The sequence below is a fragment of the Microcaecilia unicolor genome, chromosome 3, assembly GCF_901765095.1.
Source record: "Microcaecilia unicolor chromosome 3, aMicUni1.1, whole genome shotgun sequence".
Lineage (NCBI taxonomy): Eukaryota > Metazoa > Chordata > Amphibia > Gymnophiona > Siphonopidae > Microcaecilia > Microcaecilia unicolor.
Window position 1 is genome coordinate 456519371 of NC_044033.1, and position 22070 is coordinate 456541440.

The following is a 22070-nucleotide window of genomic DNA, read 5'->3' on the forward strand; positions in this document are numbered from 1 at the left end:
AAAAAAAACAGCCCCCGGAGAGACCTTTGGACCCCGGAGCAGCCCCAGATGGCCAGATAACCACCAGGACCACCCCGGAGGCCAGGTAAGGGGCCACATTTAACTTTTTAATATTTTTTAACCCTTTACACTAGGTATTTCCCTGTCCCTAAAGGGCTCACAATCTAATTTTTGTACCTGAGGCAATGGAGGTTTGTGACTTGCTTAAGATCACAAAGGTGTTAAGCCTGGTGTTCTAACCACTAGGCTACTCCTCCACTCCTACTCTTGCTAGTCTTCAGCCACAGGGGGTTGATTGGGTCTTCACTGTTGCCCTCATCTATACATCACTGTGGAGAGCTCTACAGCCAGTAGAAGTTGGGTTAATATGGCCCCTTCATTTCTGTGCCACTGTGGATTTTCTTTTGTTTTCATGCCGGGAAGTGGGGGTTGGGTTGGGAGTCTCTGAGGCACCAACCTTTGTGTCACAGTCCTTACTCTTAGGATGTTCTCTCCACCTTGCGCAAATAGGGCCCGATTCTATATATGGCACCTAAAATTAACATGTGTTAGGCAATTATGTCCAAGCATATTCTAAATACTGTGCGTACATCTATGAGCTGTATTTAGAATATGTTTAGGTGTAGTTCATGTGACTAAATCTACGTGTGGCCATTTACACCATCGAAAAGCTGGTGTAAATCCCTGCACGTAGATTTACACGCACTGGCCCATATTTTATGACAACACACATAGAGTTTGGAACACTCACCAAATGCCCATTTCCACGTCCCTAAGCATGCCCCTTTTTGCCTGCACATGTTAGAATTTAGGCGCAGTACATTACAGAATACGCTTAGCAATGTACATGCGTAAATTCTAATTTTTGCCAATTACTGCTTGTTATTGCTTGTTAAGATCTGTTAAAAACGCTTAGCAGCTTGTTAAAACAATCTACACACAGTTATAGAAAACACCTAGATTTACGCATGGAATCGTGCATAACTCTAAGCGAGCTATATAGAATCTGGGTGATAACCCATGGGTATGGAGAGAAGAACAGTCAGACAGACCTACCCTACTTAACAGGTGGAATTGCTGTAGCACAATTCACCTAAAATGGAGTATAGCTCATTGCATGAAAATTATCAGATTACTTGTCTTGCATTTATGGTAGAGTATTTTTCTTTGATAAAGTATTTACATTATAATTAATACAGCAGGGTATTGAATTTACAGTAAAATATAAAGAGTGCTCAATAGTAGTAATATCACTTCTGTTATGCTAAAATATATTCTTGTCAATTTCCTCATGAATAATTTTAAATTGTTAACACAATTGGAATACAGTATAATTTTTATTCAAGCAATCAAATTATTTTATGTTAAAAACACATCAGTTTATCTGAACACACAAATTTTTTGATTCTTATAGCACAGCTACAGTGCAATTTTTACAGCTGTTCATGTAATTGTAACAGGCTATATGGAATCAAGTCACCCAGGATTAGTTAAAGATTGATTCTGTGCACTGGATACAAATATTTCAGAAATCAGTTTGCAAATGGCACAAGGATTGCTCTATTTCCAAACCTTCATCTACATGTAAGTTGCTACCATTATGGGCTAGATTCTATATATCACGCCTAAAAAATCAGTGCCCCCCCAAAAATATGCCAAGGCATATTCTATAAAGTATGTCTAAATTTAGGTGTACTTAATAGAATATGCCTAAATTTCAGCACGATTTATAGAATACGCAGAGCGCCCATCCACATGACTAAATTTAATTGTGGGCAGTTATGCCAAGTAAAACTTGGTGTAAATGCTGACGCTTAAATCAGATGCAGACCAGGTGAATTCTATAACAGTGTGCATAGATTTTGGAAACACTCACAACCTGCCCATTCCATGCCCATGGCCATGCCCCCTTTTCAGCTATGCACCTTAGAATTTGCGTGCATCAGTTTACAGAATACACTTAGGGCCCTGTTTACTAAGCCATGCTGTAGGCACGCAAACATTTTAGCGCACGCTAAAAATTAGCACACGCCAATGATAGAGACACCCATTTGGGTGTCTCTAGCATTAGTGCATGCTAATTTTTAGCGCACGCTAAAAAGTTAGCACGCCTACAGTGCAGCTTAGTAAAAGGGCCCTTACACAGTTGTGTGCGTAAATTCTAATTAATGCCAATTAGTGTAAATAATTGTTTGTTAATTGGTAATTATCAGTGCTGATTGGCTTGTTAGCTAATTAAGTTGCATGCGCAAATCCAGAATACGACTGGATTTGTGTGCGCAACTAAAGTCATACTATATAGAATCAGGGGTTATATCTCTAAACTGGTTGTTCTTTATTGATACAGTCCCCCACAGAAGACTCGTGAATAAGCATGTTCTTGCTGTGCACCCAGAATTTAGCCAGCACCCCAAAGTAGCATATAAACGGAAAGCGAACTTGGGTGAACTGCTTAAAAGACCGGTTCCAGATGATTCTATAGGACAGCATTCCCCTTGTGGAAGATGCGTTTATTGCAAGCACTCGGTTACCACCAATTGGGTACCTATTCCAGGGACCACTAAGAAGTTTTATTTGCAGCATAACACCACCTGTAATAGTGAAAGAGTTGTTTATTGCATTATGTGCCCCTGCTCGCTATACTACATTGGACACACGAAATATCAATTGAAGGAAAGATTAGCTGAATATATCAGCAACCTCAGACATCAAAGGAAAGAAGCGCCTTTGATTGTTCATTGGAGCGCACAAAATCATTCAATTGATGATCTTCAGTGTGTAGTGTGGGTTCAGGTTGCTCCCTCTAGGGGTGGAGCCATCAGTGAACAACTTTTGGCTGTTGAACAGAGGTACATTTTTTCATGGAGTACGGTGGCCCCGAAGGGTCTCAATTTGGAGGTGAAGTGGTTGTGAAGCATGATCACTTTAAATAAGGGTGGGGAAATTGATAGGTTTTGTATTTAACCCGGACGATAGAAGGTGTGGGTATGAAGCCTCAGCAGTGGAAATCCGGGCTTTCGCCAGGATAGCAGTCCCATTGGTAAGCAGCCACTAGTATTATTGGTAAGAAACAAACAAAGTGATGATGAAACTGTGCAATTGATAAAATGATGATGTTAGTGCTGTGATATGTGTTGTTGCAATTGATATAGATTATGGGAAGTGGTTCCTCCTGAAGAAGCACTACGAAATGCGGTCACGCATAGAGGAACTGATGATTAGTTAACTATTTTACTCAAGTTGAAGGTTCACCAGGAAGCCTCTCAGCCTCAATCGAGCGCCAGCAGAAACACCAAAAGGAACCCCAGAGCTGTGATGTAGCAGCATTGAGGCGAGGAAGTCACAGTTGGATTGTGTACATTGGCAAATTTGAAATTAAAGGAAGTGCATCTTGTAGAACTGCCGCATGGACAAGACTATTCAGAAAAGTGGCAATTGATAATATAAGGCACCGTGTAGTGCTTGAAAAAAAACTTTACCATGAAGACTCTTTAGGTTATGCAAAGCAAGGCACCATAAGCCTGGGTTAGAAAAAGACTATATATATTTTGATATTTTATAACAAGCAATTATTTAAATTAAATTGAATAGCATAATGTCAAAATTTATCCAGCAAGTTTGATGAGAGTTTCTGGGTGCTGTAATGAATGTGGAGTGAGAGAGTTCTGAGTGAGCTTTAGTGCAATATATGTATTAGTGTAAGTTGATATAATAAAATGGTTAAAAAATGTAAAGAAATATCTGGAGTACTTTGTGATAATTACCAGGATAATTGTACTCTGGTGTACAATATCATATCCCCTGGTGTTTGATATAGTTAAAATTTAATGCCAAGAAGTGTAGAGCGATGCACTTGGGGTGCAAAAACCCGAAAGAGAGATACCAGATAGGAGGGGAGAGATTAGTAACCTCGACTCATGAGAGAGACCTTGGGGAGTTGATGTCCGAGAATCTGAAGGTGAAGAAACAAGGATGCTAAGCTGCATAGAGAGGGGTATAACCAGAAGAAGAAAGGAGTTGTTGATGCCCCTCTACAAGTCATTGGTGAGGCCCCACTTGAATGTATTGTGTTCAGTTTTGGAGGCCGTATCTAGCTAAGGATGTAAAAAGACTGGAAGTGGTGCAAAGAAAAGCTACGAAAATGGTATGGGATTTACATTGCAAACCGTACGAGCAGAGATTTGCCGACCTGAACATGTATACTTTGGAGGAAAGACATGATACAGGGGAGACATGATACAGACGGTCAAATATTTGAAAGGTATTAATCCGCAAACAAACCTTTTCTGGAGATGGGAAGGTGGTATTGAGGTTGAAGGTGGGCAGACTCAGGAGTAATGTCAGGAAGTATTTTTTCACAGAGAGGGTGGTGGATATGTGGAATGCCCTCCTGCAGGAGGTGGTGGAGATGAAAACAGTAATGGAATTCAAACATACATGGGATAAACACAAAGGAATCCTGTTTAGAAGGAATGGATCCATGGAATCTTAGTGGAAATTGAGTGGCGACGTTGGTAATTGGGAAGCAAAACCAGTGCTGGGTAGACTTCTACGGTCTATGCCTTGATCGTGACTGAATAGATAGGGATGGGCTTGAGGGTAAATTTTAAGGGCCTTCGACATTAGCTTCAGAACTTTTAGTACAAGAAGAGTGCTGGGCAGACTTCTACTGTCTGTGCCCTGAGAATGGCAAGGACAGATCAAACTTGGGTATACATATAAAGTATCGCATATCATGTAAAATGAGTTTATATTGTTGGGCAGACTGGATGTACCGTACAGGTCTTTATCTGCCGTCACTTACTATCCTGCTTATTTTCTAAGGAGATCGCCGGCCATCTTCCGACACAAATCAGGAGATGGCCGGCCATCTCCTGAACCCGGCCAAATCGGTATAATCGAAAGCTGATTTTGGCCGGCGCCAACTGCTTTTCATCGCAGAGCCGGCCAAAGTTAAAGGGGGTGTTTCTGCAGTGTATGGAAGGCGGGATGGGGGCGTGGTTATGAGATGGCCGGCTTCGGCCGATAATGGAAAAAAGAAGGCCAGCTCTAACGAGCACTTTGCCAGCTTCACTTGGTCCATTTGTCCCAATTGACCAGATGACCAGAGGAGGGAATCAGGGATCACCTCCCCTTACTTTCCCCAGTGGTCACCAACCCCCTCCCACCCCAAAAAAAAAATTTTAAACATTTTTTTGCCAGCCTCTGCCAGCCTGAAATGTCATACCCAGCTCCCTGACAGCAGTATGCAGGTCCCTGGAGCAGTTTTTTGTGGGTGCAGTGCACTTCAGGCAGGTGGACCCAGGCCCATCCCCCCTACCTGTTACACTTGTGGTGGTAAATGGGCGCCCTCCAACCCCCCCCAAAACCCACTGTACCCACATGTAGGTGCCCCCCTTCACCCCTTAGGGCTATGGTAGTGGTGTAGAGTTGTGCAGAGTGGGTTTGGGGGGGGGGGGGTTGGGGGGCTCAGCACCCAAGGTAAGGGAGCTATGCACCTGGGAGCAATTTTACAAGTCCACTGCAGTGCCCCCTAGGGTGCCCGGTTGGTGTCCTGGCAGGTCAGGGGGACCAGGGCACTACAAATGCTGGCTCCTCCCAAGACCAAATGCCTTGGATTTGGCCGGGTTTGAGATCGCCGGCATTAGTTTCCATTATCGCTGGAAACCAATGCCGGCCATCTCTAAAGCCAGCCCAAATGCTGAGATTTGGCCGGCCCCAACCGTATTATGGAAACGAAAGATAGCTGGATATCTTATTTCGATAATACGGTTGGGCCGCCGTTTTACCGTTCCATTATGCCCCTCCATGTTACTATATAGAAACACTGAGTTCAATTAATGAAGAAGTTACACTTCATTTACTTGGGCAGAATCTAGTAGACAGGCTTGATTTGACACTGTATGTAAATGAGAATTCAGAAGGTTAAAATGAGAATTCAGAAAATACATAAGATGCAATATAATTGGTACAAGATTTTGATAGCAAAATCTGAGCACAATAGAGAATGTCAAAATAGTAGTATAAGATCTAATCAAATAGCTAAGATAATTCATTTTCATTAAAATGATCGGTCCATCATGCTTGCATATAAACGGACCTCTACCTTTTTTTCTATTTTCTCATTATATTTTATTTCCACCTCAGGAGCTTTTAAATTACTGTTCCACACCATAAATGTAAAAGCTGAGATACTGATTGAAACAGGTTTTTTTAATGGCATACAACAGATGAGATTTAAAATTTAAAGCCAGGTCAAAATAATTGGTGACTAATCAGTGAACATTAGCTAGTTGCTGCTCATGTTAGTGGTCGCCAACAAAAACATAAAGGGAAGATGAGTTAGGGTGGCAGTAGGGAAGAAAAGAGAATAGAATACAAGGATAGGATGGGATGGAGAGAGTGAGGAAGGGAGGGGAAGGGAAAGTACGGTGTAAATGGCAGGAAGAAAGTGAAGAACAAATGTATAGACAGAAAGGAACAGATAGGATAGGTAGGAGAAGGGGAGAAGTAAAAGTGTGAAATATATAAAACAGAGGAAACAGAATATTGCAGAGAAATCCAAATGGGACATAAAGAAAAACACTGAACCCCTAAATTAGGAAAAACCAAAAGAACCATGAGAAAGCAAAAGCAGCAAGACAAAATATTTATTTAGTAACATAAGGATAGCAATCTTTCCTTTAGCAATATGTGAATACCCAAAGTTCATGATGAAAAATAGGTCTATTGAAACTTGCTTTCAAAGTTGATTCCTGGCTAGAAAATGTGATTATATGTTAACATGATGCGAGAAATATGCTATATAGGAACATGCTTACAAACCTCAAACATCCATATAAGTTTGTACACTTGATTGTCTCCATAATATAGATTTTTGGGATTACAGGTGGATAACAATTCTGTCAAACAGGAGAAACATGTGACAGCAAAGTCTTAACATCATAAATACGAAAATGGAGAACTTTGTCAAGCTTTTAAAATCCCAGAGACAGCCATCATACAGGAATTGCCATTTCAATCTCTGCACAGATTCTGATCAGGATAGGGACCATAAAATGGGCTTTTTGAAAACTAACCAAGGGAAAGTAGACACTTCAGTATGGTGCTTCTCAAGCCTTTCCTGAAAGCACACCTACCTACTTGGGTTTTCAGGATTACCACAATGAATTTGCATGAGGTTAATCTGCATATACTGGAGACTCATTATGGACTAGATTCTATACATCACGCCTAAAAAAATCAGTGCTGAAAAAATACACCTAGGCATATTCTATAAAGTACGCCTATATTTTGGTGTGTTTTTTAAATTTTATTTATGCACTTTCAAATTACATTCATATTCATACAAATGCAAGAAATTTTTGAATATACAATAAATGAAATTATGATTACATAGGAAAATATTAGCCTTCTACATTGACCACACTTTTGGAGGCAAGATATAGAAAAAATTATTAACAACCAAAAAAAGAAAAAGAGAAAATTACAATATAAGAGAGGAAGCCACAGTTAACTCGCTAGCGGTCTGGTGTGGTTTATAGAATTCACCGAGGGCCCGTCTGCAACTAAATTTAGTTGTGGGAAGTTATTCCAAGTAAAACTTGGTGTAAATCTGGACACTTAAGGGGCCCAGTTACTAAGCCGTAAGCATCTATGCAGGCCCAACATGCACCAAAATGGAGTTACCGCCTGGCCACCGTATGGCTCTTGCAGTAATTTCATTTTTGGTACGCATCCGATATGTGCGTCTGAAAAATCATTTTTATTTTCAGATGCACGTATTGGGCACGCACCAAGTGGAATTGACGCACGTGGGTCATTTCTGCCCAGTTACCGCGTGATACTTTACCACTAGGTCAATGGCTGGCGTAAGGACTCAGACCCAAAATGGATGCGCTGCAATTTTGCTGCACATCCATTTTTGGCAAAACTTTTTAAAAGGCATTTTTTGCAGGTGCACTGAAAAATGATTCTGCGCATGGCCAAAACACGCGTCTACACTACTGCAGGCCATTTTTCAGCGCACCCTAGTAAAAGGACCCCTAAATTAGGCACGGATCAGACATATTCTATAACACGCATAGATTTTAGAAATGCCCACAACCCGCCCATTCCTCGCCCATGGTCATGACCCCTTTTCAACTCTGCGACTTAGAATGTATGTGCATCACCTTACAGAATACATTTAGACAGTTGTGTGCGTAAATTCTAATTAATACTAGTGTCAATAATTACTTGTTAATTGGCAGTTATCGGTGCTGGTTGGCTTGTTAACTAATTAAGTTGCATATACAAATCCAGAATACGACCAGATTTGCGCACGCAACTTAAGTCGCAATATATAGAATCTGGGGTATATGCAAAGCTATCTCATGCATATTCAATTTGGTAATCCTGAAAACTTAATTGGCACGGTGTACCTCCAGGAGAGAGTTGACAAACAATGTTTTAGTAAACTGTCACCCAAGGTGTGTTAAAATTCAGGATTTATGCTTTGAACTACTGGAAAATCTGAAATCTATTGACATATATGTTCCTGTTTAAAAAAATTACATTATGTTGGTAATATTTATAGTTAATAAATAAGTTTATTTATCCAAATGAATTGAGTCCAGCATTGGATATTATAACATCAAAACCTAGGGCTGGAAGAGAACAGTCTAAGGGCCCTATTTACTAAGGTGTGCTAGCATTTTTAGCGCATGCTAAAAATTAACATGTGATAATGCTAGAGACCAGCATATATTTCTATGGGTGTCTCTAGCATTAGCGTGAGCTAAAAACAATAGTACATCTATAGCACGGCTTAGTAAACAGGGTCCTAAGAGTAGCCAGAATAAGGACTATACAAATTGCTATGTAGGACTAATGCATTGAGCATTTACTCATTGTCTCAATGACCAATATGGCACAGGTTTACAAAGTTCTATTTCATATGATGTTATGTAATTTTATGTTATCTGAAGTTTTCTTTTAATGTTATCTGAGTTTTGTATTCTGCTATAACCCCTTTTAAGCCCAAAGTAGATTCCAGTATAAGAAGTCCGTCACACCTGGGATCAAACATTACGTGGAGGGGCATTTTTGAAAGAAACGTCCACGTTGGGATTTGGACGTCTTTGTAAAACATCCAAATCCGGGGGCGGGAAAAACCGTATTTTCAAAAAAAAGGTGTACGACCATCTTTTGTTTCGAAAATACCATGGACATCCTTGGATTTGGAGATCCCTAGACATGGACCTCTTTGACTTTCGGCGATTTTCAAAACCAAAGACGTCCATGTCAAAAACATCCAAATGCAAGCCATTTGGATGTGGGAGGAGCCAGCATTTGTAGTGCACTGGTCCCCCTGACATGCCAGGACACGAACCGGGCACCCTAGGGGGCACTTCAATGGACTTCATAAATTGCTCCCAGGTACATAGCTCCCTTACCGTGTGTGTTGAACCCCCCCCCCCCCCGAAAACCCACTACCCACAACTGTACACCACTACCATAGCCCTTATGGGTGAAGGGGGGCACCTAGATGTGGGTACAGTGGGTTTGTGGTGGGTTTTGGAGGGTTCACAGTTTTCTGCACAAGTGTAACAGGTAGTGGGGAGATGGGCCTGGGTCCACCTGTCTGAATTGCACTAAAATACTCCAGGGACCTGCATACTGCTGTCATTAAACCTGAGTATGACATCTGAGGCTGGCACAAAATATTTTTAAAGATGTTTTTTGTGGGTGGGAGGGGGTTAGTGACCACTGGGGGAGTAACGGGAGGTCATCCCCAATTCTCTACGGCTGTCATCAGGTCATTTCGGGCACATTTTTGAGCCTTATCCATAAAAAAAACACATCCAGGTGAAAAGTCCAAGTTACGTCCCTGCTTTTTTCGATTATAGCTCAAAGACATCCAAGTCTTAGGCACGCCCAAGTCCCGCCTTCACCACGCCTCCAATACACCCCCTTGAGATTTGGACGTCCTTGTGACAGACTGCAGTTGGAGACGTCCAAAATCGGGTTTCGATTATACCGATTTGGATGTCTCTGGGAGATGGACATCCATGTTCCGATTTATGTCAAAAGATGGACATCCATCTCTTTCAAAAATGACCCTGATAGTAGCACAAAATAAAATGTTATTAACATTCATTCAATCTTTTTTTTTAAATACATTTTCAATCCTCTTTGAAGGAACCAAACTAAACATCCATTCAACAGCTTCTATATGATTGAATGTTTCTTCAAAAATTCTTTTAAGTTAAATTGCCTTACTAGAAGGAAAGTGGAAAGGTAATTCATTATTCAATATTTTAAAAAACAAACCAAAGAAGCTTGAACTGAGTTCATGCTTTTAGTGAATGCCAGTATAGAATACGTACATAAGTACATAAGTATTGCCACACTGGGACAGATCAAAGGTCCATCATGTCCAGCATCCTATTTCCAACAGTGGCCAATCCAGGTCACAAATACCTGGCAAGATCCAAGAAATAAGCAGTGCATTTTCCCCAAGTCCAATTTAATAATGGTCTATGGACTTTTCCTTTAGGAAGCCATCCAGACCCTTTTTAAACCCTGCTAAGCTAACCGCCTTTACCACATTCTCTGGCAATGAATGCCAGAGTTTAATTACATGTTGAGTGAACAAAATTGTTCTCCAATTCGTATTAAATTTACTACTTTGTAGCTTCATTGCATGCCCCCTAGTCTTAGTATTTTTGAAAAGAGTAAACAAGCGATTCACACCTACCCATTCCACTCCACTCATTATTTTATAGACCTCTATCATATCTCCCCTCAGCCATCTCTTATCCAAGCTGAAGAGCCCTAGCCACTTTAGCCTTTCCTCATAGGGAAGTTGTCCCATCCCCTTTAACATTTTCATTGCCCTTCTCTGTACCTTTTCTAATTCCACTATATCTGTTTTGAGATGCAGTGACCAGAATTGCACACAATATCGGGTAGTGTGAAGTTTCAGGTAAGCCTTATCACTGTTCTACTACTTCACTTCCAGAATGATTTGTACGCAGTTTAAACCCAAACCTGTATGCGTACAACATTACCCAGATGCAGTCTCAGTTCTTAAGCAAATCTTCTTTAATGTAGGAACTTGAACAAGGAAAAAATAACATAGTTTTGTTGCTTGGCAGGCAGTGTAGGTTCTTCTGCAACACTCAGGGGAACTGGGAGAGCTGAGAGATAATGCTGAACAGCAAAGGCAAACAGTAAAGGTAGTACAGGATTAACAGTAAAGGTGAGATGTAGAAGGTAAAAAGACTTGGAATTAAAGTGATTTTGGAGGCATGCACAACTTGCCAGATCAGAGGGTTGCTCCTGCCATGCTCTTAGTGGGGAGAGAGACGAGAGAAGGAGGGCGGGCGCAACAAACCCAGCTTCCCATAAACCACAGGGAGCATTACATATGCTCTGACGCAACCTATCAAAGAGAACTACAAAATTATATAGAATCAGTAGTCCTATCCCATTTAAAGGCACAGGGACTAAGTCTGGCAATAGCGATGTCCAAAACAGTGTGGCAAAACTGTTAATCAAAGTGAAGAAATATGATAAGCTTACCTGTTCTGCCCCTATATGCATAGAGGCAGGTAGCCTATTGTTTATATATACAGTGCAATCCGCTTAAGTTCAAGGGTCTGGGACCAAAGAAATACATGCAATTAACCAGAGCGTGCACTTAACCGTTGTGACCCAAAGAAGCTTGACATCTGATAAACATATGTACAGTACTGTTTATTATACGTACAGTATATACAGTCTCCGTTAACTGACGTTAGGCTTACTTGAAGTAATCAGTCATAGTCCTCTGTACACTCTTGTGTCTGTGAGTTCCATAGACTACATCTGCCAGACGGTAAAAACTGTTATAGCACTGACATATGGGGACAGAACAGGTAACCTTATCATATTTCTTCACTTTGACTAACAGTTTTGCCACAGTGTTTTGCAGGACCTACAATTTACTCATCAACAAAGCATTTATTTATACCAATATACAGTGAATTGCAATAATCCAAATATGTTAAGCTCAAATGGTCCTAAGTGGCAATGATCATAAATAATTTAATGTAACCCAACAATTCATGATTCAGAATGCCAATTATATTGACACTGTAGAAGTTTGAGGGCCTTTTCTTTGGCATGTTTTTCAAATCTCAGTAGTTAATGTGGCTCTTTATGAAGACATTAAAGACTATACTGATCCACTGACAGGCCAGTTTTTTGGCTATACCTGGCATAGTCAAACTATTGATATTGTTTTTTTTACAACTCAGGTTCTTTATAAAACTGTATATAGCAGAAAGGAGCAGAAAACCATCTCCAGATGTTATAGCCAGGTATTAGAGGCCATGAAAAGATGAGCTAGGAATTATATCAAATCTTCCACCCAAAGGCATCAATGGCAGAACCTCAACATGGAATTCAAAAAAGTGTGGAACAAGCAAGTGGGATCTGTTAGGGAGAGGAAAAGATAGTAGATGGTATAGATAGGCAGATTTGATGGGCCATATGATCTTTATCTGCCATCATTTTCTATGTTTCTATGCTATTGCCAGGCTAACATATATAGTGGGTGCTACAGATGACATTCATGACACAATAACAAGCACTTTTAGTTTCTAATTGGTCAGGTAATGGGTCAGGTAATTCTGAATGTGCTGCCATATACCTTTGGTCTTCCCTTGACTTACATCCTATATCATGCCTCTTCTACTAGTTGAAGAAACTCAAGTATGACCAAGGATGGCTGAGGTGTAAGTACTCCTATAATAACTACCAGCCATGTACAATTCTAGCATATTTCTCCACGATAATGATATAGTGATGCATTATTCAACAATTCACTCTGCTAATTTCTCCTATCAATGCACCAAAATTTGGAATTCTCTTCCTAAATCAATCAAGTTTACAGATGATTACTTAACTTTTAAAAGTCTTCTAAAAACACATTTCTTCAGAACTCTATCTGAATTTTACCCACACCCTTTTCTTAATCTCGTTTCCCGTCTAGTCCTGCCTAATTATGCTCTCACCTATCCACCCTTAATTATTTGTTTGTCTTTAAGATAGTCTAAATCCATGGTTACTTACTGCACATATATTAATTTGCTTCTTGAACTTATTGTAATTTATGTTATATTCTGTACATTATTATGTTTTATTCACTTTATTGTTTGTTTGTAAGCTACATTGAACTTGAGACTATTTTGGGCTAATGTGAGATATAAATGTCGTGAATAAATAAAAAAATAAATGATGCTTGTCATGGACCAGCTTATAAGGATACTTTTACATTGTACTAGAAAGTACCCAAGAATAACTCTCAAACTCAAGAGACTTCGTCCTGATAAGCAGGGATACTTCCATATGGCACGTTTTAAGCACACAACTCAAACAAACAGGAGCATGGCAAAGAAATGCAAGAGGAATATGAATACAAACAGACTTATCATGTGAGACCCCTGATGCAGGCATTCAAATCACTGAAACGCCGAGCAGCAAATCTGTTGGTGTTGAGCTGTTGTTTCAATATTGTTCTTCTCACTTATGATGGACACAACCTAAGTTAAGTTCTTCAGAATATTTATTAGGACTACTTGGTGAAATTAATGATTATTAGATTTATACTATGGACTTTGGAGAGGATAAACATCATAGTATTGTTTACATGGTTACATTTAAACTTAGACTTATACGGTCTGTGCCCTGATCATGACTGAACAGATAGGGATGGGCTGGAGTGTAAATTTTAAGGGGCTTCAACGTTAACTTCAGAAATTTTAGTACAAGAACAGTGTTGGGCAGATTTCTATGGTCTGTGCCATGAAAATGGCAAGGACAAATCAAACTCGGGTATACATATAAAGTAGACTGGACGGACCGTACAGGTCTCTATCTGCCATCATTTACTATGTTACACTTTTTAAAAGGCTTGTCTGGACACTCTATCAATTACTGATGGGTCCTGTGGCAAAACCAACCTTATACAAAATTTCTAATCCCATCACCATAAAGGACTGGATTCAGTAAATGGGGCCAAAATTTGGGTTCTGAAAAATCCATATGGAATTCTATTCTATAAACGGTGCTCCAGTTTTATGCCATTTATAGAATAGAGCTTAGAGCTGACTTTCACACCAAACTTTGGGTGTGAGGGTTTACGCCAACTGAAACCTGATGTAAATTCAGGTATGTAAGATAGGCGCATCTTTAGTGAACACCCCTGTCTCGCACATGTCCCTCCCATGGCCATGCCCCCTTTTGAGTGGGATGCTGTAAGATTTGCGCATGGCTCTTTATAGAATAGCACTTAGCAAGATACGTGCATAAATCCAAATTGTTGCTAATGAACACCAATAATTAGTTGTTAGCACCCAACTTTTTGCGCTAATTGGCTCGTTAGGTAACTTAGTTGTGCTGCATCTCAGAATAGCGTGCAATTTTGCACATGTAAATTTGGGTGCCATTTATAGAATCTGGGGAAAATGTCATATAGCCTACAGCATTGATAATCTTGGGGTTCCACTCATTTTTATATTACATCGATGCTTCATGGAACAGCGATTCTCCTTTTCTACATTACTTCCAATAATTGTTGTCAGAAGGATAATGTTTCATTTCATGTTTGACTCTAGGTTTCATTCTAAAACAAGAAGAATATTGTACTTTCATGCCAAGGAGATCACTGATAATGAACATATTAACCAAATTTCTCTTCTTCAGATCATTGACACAGTATTTGACATTTTCTTTAGAAGGTTTACAAAATATGCTGGTTGTAATGGGATGTGGTTATTTCAATAAAATAAAACAATAGGCACTGTTAGAGCAGCAGTCTCTAGTCATCTTACACATCCAGTAACAGAATTAGCTGCAGTAACCATATATTTTCTAAAGCCTTAGGACTTGACATTTTAAATGTAAATTTGTGACTAATGAATCCATTACTCAGATCTCCCATTTGAGTTAATGTACATAGAAAGAATGGGGACATAAATTTGTAGCCTTTCCTTCACACTAAGGTACATTAATTAGCACTTCACATTCAAATGTCTGTTGGTCTCCAGCATAAAAGCTGTATTAATCTGCCCTTTTAGATTGAGGTCAATTTTCAAAGGGTTTAGTTGCCTAACTTTGGGAGTTAGGTTGCTAAATTGTCTCCTTTGAAAAATCACAAACTGAATGCACTTAACACTAGCCCTAGAGCTGGTGTAAACGCTCGTACCTAGCTGCCAGAGATCCACATGTAACTTACAGTATTCTATAAGTAATGCACATAAATGTGAACCCTGTCCACACTCCAGCCATACACCAGACACCTGCAAACTACACGCTATCAAAGATATGCAAGTAGTTACAGAATAGCACTTAGCATGCCACCATATATAAACGTAACTGACACGAAAATATTGATGCCTACTTTATAGAATTACCTCCTTAGTAAAAGCTCAACATGGCCATGTTATGGCATGGATTCTGCATCAAGGGCATCTAAAAGATCATATGCAATGATAGCTACATTACAGATAACATTGGCCTAAAACCAAAACTTTGAATCCTAAGAAATGGCTATTCAAGGCAGATATAACAAAAAAAGAAAGAGAAAATTTTTTTTAACAAATTAAACTTTGGGAAACAATTTCTTATGTCAAAATTATACATTATAGAAACTCATCTCACCAACACACTGGCACGTGGGAGCCTATAGTTTACTCCACAATATCAAGTACATTAAATGCTGAGGCACTTCAGGATTAATAAATTCAGAGCTGCAAACTGCACAGGATATATACAGCACTTTTAGTCCTATTAGCTCAGTTAAAACAATACCAGGCCGAGCAAATTCTGGACACCAGCTAGTTCTTCGGGTCAGTTTTTATTTCTTACTGAGCAGGGCAGTGGCGTGCCTAGGGTAGTTGACACCCGGGGCCGGTCATTTTTTAACACCCCCCCCCCCCCCCCAAATCCAGTACTAGGCATACCGAGAATACAAAACACTCAGGACCTATAGAGCAATTCTACCATACCATAAGCAGTAATTTGTACGAGTCACACAAGGAAAAGGAAAGCATCTTAAACACTACAGTGAGCACTAGAACATCAATTCACCTATTGTAAAACGAAAACAGACAGATTAGTACAGATCGTCGATCCTGCACAGTCAATGCCAACCGAAAGCCATGTCTTTTTCACAAACACAGATACACCCTAATCCACTATATAATAAGTAATCATAAACTTTCTATTTAGACAAAAATTAAACTGAACCCCCGATGCCAGACTCTGCATACAATGCAACACCACAGAAACAGAAAATGTCCCCTAGTACTGTGCAAAATATAAAGACAGCAGATGTAAATTTGAAAAAAAACTAACAAATACCAATCACCACTTTACAAATTAACAAATAGAAATAAAACAAATACAGAAAATAAAATAATACCATTTTACTGGACTAATACATTTAGCTTCCAGAGGCCAAAATCTCCTTCCTCAGGTCAGTACACTATAGTGCTGTTACAGTATCTTATCCTAACCTGAGGATGGGGTTTTGTTCTCTGAAAGTTAAGTCAAAATGTATTAAAATTAGTCCAATAAAAAGATTACCTCATTTACATGTTCTATTTATAAACAACACAGCTACAATACTATATCCTAAAGCAAAATAATAAAAATATATATTTACAGTTTGTTGTGTCTGGTTTCTGCTTTTCTCATCTTCTTTTCACTGTCTTCCTTCCATCCAGGATCTGTCTTTGCTCTCTCTCTGCCATCCAGTGTCTGCCCTCTCTAATGTCCCTTCCATCCACTGTCTGCCCTCTCTCTCCCTTCCATCCACCATTTGCCCCAGTCTGCCCTCTTTCTATCTCCCCCTTCCACCCACCATCTGCCCTTTCTCTCTGCCCCTTCAATCCGTCTGCCCTCCCTCTCCCATCCATCCAGGGTCTGCCCTCCCTCACGCTCCCCACTTCCATCCAGGGTCTGTTGTCCCCTCTCTCTGCCCCCCTTTTCAGCCCCCAGTTCCACCTGCCCCTAGTTCCAGCCCCAGCCCACATCTCCCACCTGCCCCCCCTTTTCAGCCCCACTATCCCACCAGTCCCCAGCCCTTTTCTCCCATCAGTCCTGAGCTTCAGCCCCCAGCCACTTCTCCCTGTCCCCTTTTCAGCCCCTAGTTTCAACCCCAGCCCTTTTCTCTCACCAATCCTGAGCTTCAGCCCCAGCCAGTTCTCCCTGTCCCCTTTAAAGCCCCCAGTTTCAGCCCCTGCCCCGTTACAGCCCACAGTTCCAGCACTAGCCCCCTTATCCCAAATACCCTCCTTTTCAGCCCCCAGTTCCAGCCCCCTTCATCCACGACATGCTTTGCATCCCCCCTTTTCAGCCCCAGACCCATTCTCCCACCTGCCCCAGGCATGGACCCATTCTCCCTCCTGCCCCCTTGTCAGACCCCAGTTCCAGCTTCAGACCCCTTCTCCCCTCTGAGCACCCCCACCCCTCCCCAATTCCCTTCTCCCCTCTGAGCACCCCTCTCAGCTCCCCCACCCCTCCCCAGTTCCCTTCTCCCTTCTGAGAACCCTTCTGAGCTCCCCTCACCCCTCCCCAGTTCCCTTCTCCCCTCTGCGAACCCCTCTGAGCTCCCCCACCCCTCCCCAATTCCCTTCTCCCCTCTGCGAACCCCTCTGAGTTCCCCCACCCCTCCCCAAATTCCCTTCTCCCCTCTGCAAACCCCTCTGAGCTCCCCCAACCCTCCCCAGTTCCCTTCTCCCCTCTGCGAACCCCTCTGAGCTCCCCCGCCCCTCCCCAAATTCCCTTCTCCCCTCTGCGAACCCCTCTGAGCTCCCCCACCCCTCCCCAGTTCCCTTCTCCCCTCTGAGAACCCCTCTCAGCTCCCCCTACCCCTCCCCAATTCCCTTCTCCCCTCTGAGCTCCCCCACCTCCTTCTCCCATCTGAGCCCCCCCCTCCGTGGAGAGCGACAGAGCCCTCTTCTCCTGCCACCACCCTGCGTTTTTTTTAAATCCATGCAGCGACGCAGGCAGCGCCTCGTGTCTGCCCTGCTGTGTGCTTTGAAAAAAGAAAATCGCTTCACTGGCATCGGGCCGGCCTTCTCTCGCTATGTCCCGCCCTCGAGGAACTAGGAAGTTATCTCAAAAGTGGGCGGGACATAGCGAGAGAAGGCCGGCCCGACGCCAGCGAAGCAATTTTCTTTTTTTCAAAGCACACAGCAGGGCAGACACGAGGCACTGCCTGCGTCCCTCGCTGAATGGATTTTTTTTTTAAATGCAGGGTGGTGGCAGGAGACGGTGGAGCACCCCCCCCCCCCACCCGCCGACACCCGGGGCGGACCGCCCCCCCCCCCTTGGTACGCCACTGGAGCAGAGCGCAAGCCGGAGCCAGAATAATTTCTGTAGGCCATAGGGTTTTAAGGCACACTTTTACTCTGTCTCTTTATTAGTCCGGGAGCAAGTTAACTTCACTCTCACTCCAAATAAACTCTCCAGTCCAGGATTTATGAAACAAACACAAATTTTACTTGAATGCTGCAACAGGCAGATATCCAAACTTCATACTTTCTGGTAACAAACAATTCACTCACTATCAAACAGTTCAATTTGCATCCAAACTAGTTAACTTGCTGAAAGAGGTTTTAAGTGCCAATCCAAAACTCTTGGGAGCCATTGCACAAAACATACCAACGCAACAATGGACAATTTTAACCAGTTCTAGCCAGTTTAGCATGCAAGGTAGTCAGCGGGTAATGCACAAAGGGTTTCAGTGAGCCTTTTCCATTCGCCAAAGCAGACAATGTGAAGCATATGCTAAAATATTATAATGAGTTAATCAGTATGTAAATGTTCATTCCAACTGATAGAACTGAAAAATGAGCTTGCTGAGCTATTGTTAGTGATATGCAATTTATCCTTAAAATCGAGCGTGGTACCGGAAGATTGGAGGGTGGCCAATGTAATGCGGATTTTTAAAAAAGGTTCCAGGGGAGATCCGGGAAATTATAGACCGGTGAGTCTGACATTGGTGCCGGGGAAAATGGTAGAGGCTATTATCAAAAACAAAATTACAGAACACATCCAAAGACATGGATTACTGAGACCAAGTCAGCATGGTTTTTGTGTGGGGAAATCTTGCCTGACCAATTTACTTCAATTCTTAGAAGGAATAAACAAACATGTGGACAAAGGGGAGCCAGTTGATATTGTATATCTGGATTTTCAAAAGGCGTTTGACAAGGTACCTCATGAAAGGCTACAGAGGAAATTGGAGGATCATGGGATAGGAGGAAATGTCCTATTGTGGATTAAAAACTGGTTGAAGGATATGAAACAGAGAGTGGGGTTAAATGGGCAGTATTCTCAATGGAGAAGGGTTATTAGTGAGGTTCCTCAGGGGTCTGTGCTAGGACCGCTGCTTTTTAATATATTTATAAATGATTTAGAGATGGGAGTAACTAGCGAGGTAATTAAATTTGCTGATGACACAAAGTTATTCAAAGTCGTTAACTCGCGACAGAATTGTGAAAAATTACAGAAGGACCTTACGAGACTGGAAGACTGGGTGGCTAAATGGCAGATGACATTTAATGTGAGCAAGTGCAAAGTGATGCATGTGGGAAAAAAGAACCCGAATTAGGAGTTACGGATCAAGAAAGGGATCTGGGTGTCGTCGTCGATAATACACTGAAACCTTCTGCTCAGTGTGCTGCTGCGGCTAGGAAAGCAAATAGAATGTTGGGTATTATTAGGAAAGGTATGGAAAACTGGTGTGAGGATGTTATAATGCCATTGTATCGCTCCATGGTGCGACCGCACCTTGAGTATTGTGTTCAATTCTGGTCGCCGCATCTCAAGAAAGATATAGTAGAATTGGAAAAGGTGCAGCGAAGGGCGACTAAAATGATAGCGGGGATGGGACGACTTCCCTATGAAGAAAGACTACGAAGGCTAGGGCTTTTCAGCTTGGAGAAGAGACGGCTGAGGGGAGACATGATAGAGGTATATAAAATAATGAGTGGAGTGGAACAGGTGGATGTGAAGCGTCTGTTCACGCTTTCCAAAAATACTAGGACTAGGGGGCATGCGATGAAACTACAGTGTAGTAAATTTAAAACAAATCAGATAAAATGTTTCTTCACCCAACGCGTAATTAAACTCTGGAATTCATTGCCGGAGAGCATGGTGAAGGCGGTTAGCTTAGCAGAGTCCTCCTTGGAGGGCTCACAGTCTGTGCTTAAGGCGATGGAGGGTTAGGTGGCATAAGATCAGAAGGAGCAGGCACTCCTGGGTGTCAAGCCTGGAGCTCTAACCACTTGGCTACTCCTCCACTTGAGTCTTTCTAGACGTATGTCCTAGACACACTGTGGAAAAATCTAATGCTTTAGGCCTTAAATATGGTTCACCTTTGGCATCTCTGCGTCTGTCTAAATGGGCTTGTTCTGAAAATATCTGGATCCGATATTTAGCAGGACATATCTGAATAGAAAAGGGTCTTTAAGTTAAGTTACTTACTGGGCCAGATCTGGATATCAGTGACACTGTGGCTTGTGGTGAGGCAGCCCAGGGGCAGAGTCAGGGTGGACCCGGAAAGTATCTGGGTGCTGCCAATTTTTAATGCTGGTAACCAAATAACCAGCTGGGCAAGAAGAACCACATAAAATGTAGTTTTAACTATGTCTGTTTAGTTATTTGGATACTGTCATTGAATTTTGGCGTACCTAGGTGATTTCAAGGAGCTGCCCATACCTGGATAAGAGCCCCACAAGGCTTCCCTATCCCCTTCCAACAGTCATAACAGTCTGATCACTAAAAGCCAACCTGTTCAAAAAGGCATACCACAATGATCGATCCTAAATTCCAGATAACGAAACATACCAGAACTGGACAAAAGTGAACCCTCAATACTTGATTGCTTAATTTACTCTGTCACCATTGAACTTTAACGCAATACCACTTTATTTCTCAGTCCAGAAATGAACTTTCTATACCTGACTGCTTAAAGTACTCTGTCACTTAGAAACTTTAATGCAATACCACTCTGTATTTCTCATTCCGATAATGGCGATCACCACTATGGCTTGATGTAAGCCACATTGAGCCTGCAAATAGGTGGGAAAATGTGGGATACAAATGCAACAAATAAATAAATAAAAGGGGATAGACAGTTTCCTAAAGGACAAGTCCATAAACCACTACTAAATGGACTTGGGAAAAATCCACAATTCCAGGAATAACATGTATAGAATGTTTGTACGTTTGGGAAGCTTGCCAGGTGCCCTTGGCCTGGATTGGCTGCTGTCGTAGACAGGATGCTGGGCTCAATAGAGTCTTTTCCCAGTGTGGCATTACTTATGTACTTAGCACTCAGTGATAAGGGAGGTAAAGGTATAAAGCTGAACAGATGCACTGATACAAAAAATTAATCAGTAGAAAAAGTTTGAGTAGAATAATTTTCTAATGCTGTTTAGAATTTACTGAAAGATGGCTCAGAACGAATGTAGAATGGCAAGCCATTCCACAGCATAGGTGCAACAACTTGAAAACTGGAATGGCGAACAGAATCCAAGTGGATTGGCAAATCTGTAGAAACCATCAATAAGTTTTGTTGGGAAGACCAAAGAAATCAAGAAGTGTATACAGGTACTTATTTGTACCTGGGGCAATGGATGGTTAAGTGACGTGCCCAGAGTCACAAGGAGATACAGTGGGAATTGAACCCAGTTCCCCAAGATCAAAATCTGCTGTTCTAGCCACTAGGCTACTCCTCCAGGCCGGGGGAAGGGGGGAGTGAGAGTGGACTGTCGATGGCACTGGTGCTTAATGTAAACATGACAGATCGCGTCAAAAATAGGCACTGATGCCATCAGAAGTCTATTTGGGGGAGCAACCGCTCTCCTGGTGAAACATCTAGCTACGCCTCTGAGAGACGCCCATATGTTCCTATGGGCATCTCTAGTGTTTAGCACACTCTAAAAACGTTAGTGTGCCTTTTGTAAAAGGACCCCTTAGGCACTTAAAACTGCTGTTTTCCTCTCATTTTGGGCTAACTTTTGGCG